Here is a 6,000-nt window from a genome sequence, read left to right on the forward strand (position 1 = left end):
CGATATACGTCGCATAAGATTGAGTAGGAAAGAAACAAAGGCATAAGCCTCAAAGGAGTCAAACCGCACGATGAGGAATCAAGAAGGGAAGTGCTCCTAACAGTCCTGTAGCCTCTCGGAGATAAGCACAGACATCTCTGTACCGATACGCGAGACTCTATTAAACTTGCTCATGACTCGTGAGACCTAAGGGAACCTAGTGCTCTGATACCATGTTGTCAAAACCCAAAATCCACTAAGGGTCGTGATGGAGACGGACACCACTGTCAGGCAAGCCAACACCATATAACTTGTAAATTTTTGTTTTATTATTTTAAAAATGATTTCTTCTAAAAATTAAACAATGAATAATAAACTTTATTGAATAAATAATGATGTAATTAAAAAATTATTTACTGAATAATCCAGAAATCATGGCAGAACCCGGTGTCACAAGTACATGAGCAATCATTAGGAAATCAAATGAACTACAATAACTGCCCGGAATACAAATTTGGACAGAAAGTAAATGCAATACACTTAAAGACCATGCTGGCTGCGGGTCGCCTCGAGAGATGCAGCTCACCTAAGTCTCTGTATCATCGATGCTACTATGCCCAAAAGGCCACTAGAGGTACATGTGCCTGTGCAACAAAAATGCACAACAAGTGTAGCATGAGTACAAACAACGTGTACTCAGTAAGTATTCCGTCTAATCTCGAAGAAGTAGAGACGAGAGGTCGACTTCGACACTTACTAGTGGTCCAATAATAATATACCAATAACATAATAAATTGAGGATTTTCATAAAAATGGCTGTGTAACTCAATAGCATGAGGCGAGTAAACAATTCTTTCGCTCATAGGAAATTCTAGAATTTATTTTCATCATTTATACATTTATCTCATGTCAGGGAGAACAAATATCAACATCTATGAATTTCAAGGCAAGCAATACATGCATGCGCAAATCATGCTGAGGTCGTACGGCCCGATCCAACAAATATTTAAAATGTGCACTGCCAGAGGGTCGAATGGCGCGAACTATAGATATATCTATTTAATATACCGAGGCGTTCGGCCCGTTCCACAATAGATAAACACATTGAAACAGTCAAATCACGAATTCATCAAGGAACAATTATTTAGGAAAAGGCAAGTTTCTCTTTTAAAAGTCAAGAAATGATGTCTAGCCTTTTATAAATTTATTTATACGTTCGATATGTTTTAAGCTTTTTTTTAAATTGACAACAAGGTAGCAAATATTACAAGTAGAGCATGCTTTTGGGCCCTAGACTACCCGGACTTAAGCATAATAGTAGCTACATATGGACTCTCGTCACCTCGTGCGTACGTAGCCCCCACAAATAGGAGCACATATCCAATTATTCACCTATGGGGAAAATTCCCTCTTACAAGGTTAGAAAGGAGACTCACCTAGCTTCGAAGTTCCATAACTGGCATTCCACGCCTTTCCGAAGACTCAAATCGATGCACAACGCTCCAAAACTAGCCAATAATTATGTAAACCCATTAATATATGTTCAATTACTCATAATAATCCAATTTAATACAATTTCAAACCCCGATCGAAAAGTTGACGAAATTGCCCTCGGGCCCACATGCCTGGATTCCAATTTTTTTTGAAGATAAAGTTTTCCCACAACCTTATGAACTCAAATATATAGTATACTCTCAACTTCATGTCCAAAATCATGGTCAAAATCCAAGAATATCAATTTTCTAGGTTTTTCCCTCAAACCCAAGTTCTAGTAATTTGCATGTTAAAACATATACAAAATGAATGTATTTAACTCATAAAAGGTGGGGATGAATTACCTTTTCATTGATGATGAAAACCCCCTCTTGAAACCCTCCATGAATCGCCCAAACCAAGAAAAAAATGAAGGTAAATGGGCCAAATCCCGTTATTAAAATAACACATTGCATCCAGCCTTTCGGCACCTGCGGTTACTTGACCGCTTGTGAGGTTCCGTAGGTGCGGCCCCACTACCGCATCTGTAGTCCTTCACCAGCACCCCTTATTCCGCTTCTACGCTTCCCCTTTCGCAGGTGCTGTCCCGCTTCTGTGGCAAGAAGACCGCATCCGCGGTCCCAGCCTAGCCCAGCCACTTCTGCTTCTGCGGCACCAAGGCCGCTTCTGTGGCTCCGCAGCTGCGGCCCAAGCCTTGCAGGTGCGGTTACAGCAGAAGGCAGCTGGTTCCTTCTTCAATTTCCAAGTTTGACCCGTTAACCATCCGGAATCCACCCGAGGCCCCCGGAACCTCGACCAATCATACCAACCAGTCCCAAACCATAATACGGACTTGCTCGAGGCCTCACATCACATCAAACAATGTCGAAATCACGAATCACACCCCAATTCGAGCTTTATGAACTTTAGAACTTCAAACTTCTACATTCGATGCCGAAACCTCTCAAATCATGCCTTATTTACCTCAAATTTGCACACAAGTCATATTTGACATTACGGACCTACTCCAACTTTCGGAATCGGAATCTGACCCCGATATCAAAAAGTCCACTTCCGGTCAAACTTCCCAAAAACCTTCAAATTTCTAACTTTAGCCAAATGACTCCAAAATGATCTACGGACCTCCAAATCCACTGTCGATCGCGCTCCTAATAGCAGAAGCACCATATGGAGCTAATCCCAGACTCGGAATCCTAAACGGACATCGATAGCATCGAAATGCACTCCAACCCAAATTTATGAAATTCTCCCAAAATTGCTAACTTCCGCAATAGGCGCCTAAACGCCCCCTGGTCATCCAAAATCCGATCCGGACATACGCCCAAGTCCAAAATCATCATTCGAACCTGTTGGAACCTTCAAATCCCGATTCTGAGGCTGTTTACTCAAAAATCTAATCTTAGTCAATTCTTCCAACTTAAAGCTTTCGGAATAAAAAATTTCTCTCCCAATCAACTCCGAACTTCCCGGGATTCTATTCCGACCACTCGTACAAGTCATAATACCTGAAGTGAAGCCGCTCATTGCCTCAAACTACTGAATGATACGCTAGGGTTCAAAACGAGCGGTCAGGTCGTTACGTCATCTAAGTCAAATAACTTCTAAATTTAACCGAAGATTATTTTCTCTCGCATTATTATAAGTCAAGACATCATTTACTCATAGTGGAATATTTCTAAATAAATTTATATTCACAAATGAACTATTTTAGATTTTCATCACGAGTTACAAGTAGAAAAGAAATGATGATGATGATGAACAAATAATAAATGAGCTAGAAAATAATAAATAAAACAATTACTATTCGCGTAGCAAAAAGAGTAGTTTGCATTGAGGTTAAGCCAAGTGGCCTAATAAAAAGCCACTTCAAAATTTTAAGATAAAATCAATTAGTCTATGTAATAAAAAAGGTAAGCTAATAGAAATCAACTAACAATTTTAAGATAATATCTATTAGTTATATAATACAAATTAATTTGAACTGAAGGATAAAAATTTGAATCTATAGATATAGTTTTTGAACTTGATTGAAATAAAGAATATGAATAAAATAATTCTATTGCATTGTTTTTTTATCCTCATCATAATTCAAGATGAATTGTTATCTCATATGGGTTACTAAGTAAACATGTATTAACAAATGAATCACTTTACAATTTTCATCACGAGTTACAAGTAAAAAAGGATTGAAGATTGTAATGATGATGATGGATATATAACAAATGAAGTTAGATAATTAGTAAATAAAGAATTTTTTAGATTCAATTAGTTATAATGTATTCTTATTCGTTTTGAATCATACTATATTTTCATATTATTTGTAGCACAACCTATATAAATAGGATATTTGAGTATCACTCAAAAGTTATTCGATAATTATATTGTAACGACCCGGCCAGTCGTTTCAAGAGTTATAGCCCCGTTCCCCCATTTTCTGCTTCTTTTGTGTTCAACAACTATATTATGATATATCAGGTTAGTTGATTTGGGTCCAGAGTGGTTTCAGAGTGAATTGAGACACTCAGTCTCTTATGTGAAGGTTTAAGATGGAAAAGTTGACCGGATGTTGATTATGTGTAAACGACATCAGATTTGAATTTTGATGGTTCAATTAGCTCCTTTAGGTAATTTTGGCCTTAGGAGCGCGTCCGGAATGTGATTTGGAGGTCTATGGTAGAATTAGGCTTGAATAGGCAAAAGTTAGAATTTTGGCGATTTTGGCCGGCAGTAGAAATTTTGATATCGGGGTCGGATTGGATTTCTGAAAGTTGGAGTAGGTTTGTGGAGTCATTTCTGACTTGAGTGCAAAATTTGAGGTCACCCGGACGTAATTTGGTAGGTTTCGGCATCGTTTGTGGAATTCGGAAGTTTAGAAGTTCTTAGGCTTGAATCCGGGGGTAATTTGGTGTTTTGATATTGTTTTGAGTGATTCAAAGGTTCGAATAAGTTCATATGATGTTATGGGGCGTGTTGGTATGTTTGGTTGAGATCCCGGGGGCCTCGAGCTGATTTTGGGTGATTAACAGAACAAGATTGAAGTTTGAAGGATTGCTGAAATTGGCCTGGTTTTGGTGTTTTCGCACCTGCGGTCCCGCAGAAGCGAAGAGGTGCTAGCAGATGTGGGCAAGGGTGGTTTGGACTGGAAGCACAGGTGCGAGGGTTGGTACGCATCTGCATAAGCGCAGATGCGGAAGGAGAAGTGCAGATGCGGAAAGGCGTAAGAAGGCAAGGATCGCAGAAGCGGGCGGGGCCCGCAGGTACACACCCACAGGTGCATGTGTTTGACCGCAGATGAGGACTCTGAGAGCTTAAGTGGGATCCTCACATGCGATAGATTTTTGCAGGTGCGGCGTCGCAGAGGCAACAAAGAGATCGGAGGTACAGTTTTGCTGGACAGAAGGTATAAATAGAACACTACGAGATTTTCACCATTTGCATCATTTTTGAGCTCAGATTTTGGGGATTTTGAGAGGGATTTTGAAGCAATCACTGAGGTAAGGTCCTTGTACTTATTTCTCTTTAATAATGGTATTTCCTCACCGATTTTACACTTAGTTGGTGACTTCTTGAGGTGAAATTTGGGATATTAGGACTTGAGAATTGGAGAGCGAGTTTTGGGGATTTGGAGGGGCAAATGATATCGGATTTTGATGAATTTGGTATGGTTAGACTCATGAGTGAATGGGCTTTTGGGTTTTGTGACTTTTGTTGGATTTCGAGACATGAGCCCGGGGGCCGGGTTTGAGTCGATTTCGGATTTTGGCTCTAATTTTGTAGTTTTCTTGTGGAATTGATCCCTTTAGCCTTTATTGATTGTGTTGTATTACTTGTGGCTAGATTCGGGACGTTTGGAGGCTGATTCGAGAGGCAAAGGCATGGTAGAGTAGGATTTGGCTAGGATTGAGGTAAGTAACAGTTGTGAATCTCCTGAGGGTATGAAACCCTAGATTTTATGTCGTATGACTATTTTGGAGGTGACACACATGCTCGGTGACGGGCGTGTAGGAGTGCACCGAAGGGATTGTGACTTGGTCCGTCCCGTGAGACTGTAGAATTGAGCCTACTATTTACTACGTTTTCCTCTGTTTTAATGGAAATTGATTGCACTTCATGTTAGAAACCATGTTTAGGCCTTATGATATCACTGTTGAGACATGTGAGGTCGTGTACTTGCTATATTAACTGCTAATTTGCTATTTTGTTCTCAGTCACGATATTACTTGCGTATTTTACCTCCGTCCCTTCATATTTATCATTGATACATGTTAACATCTCTGTCTGGGCTGAATTATATGCTTTCTGAGAGCCCGAGGGACTGGTGAGGTTGGTGACTGAGATAGAGCCTGAGTGGCGAGTTGTGTGCTATATGAGTGTATATGGATCAGGTTACACGCCGCAACGAGCCTTCGGGCTAATTATCTATATTGGATTGGGTTGCATGCTGCAACGAGACTTATGGCTATTTATATATTGGATCAGGCTGCACGACGCAGAGATATAGTGCTTGGGCTAAAGGATCCCCTCTGG

The sequence above is a fragment of the Nicotiana attenuata genome, unplaced genomic scaffold, assembly GCF_001879085.1.
Source record: "Nicotiana attenuata strain UT unplaced genomic scaffold, NIATTr2, whole genome shotgun sequence".
Lineage (NCBI taxonomy): Eukaryota > Viridiplantae > Streptophyta > Magnoliopsida > Solanales > Solanaceae > Nicotiana > Nicotiana attenuata.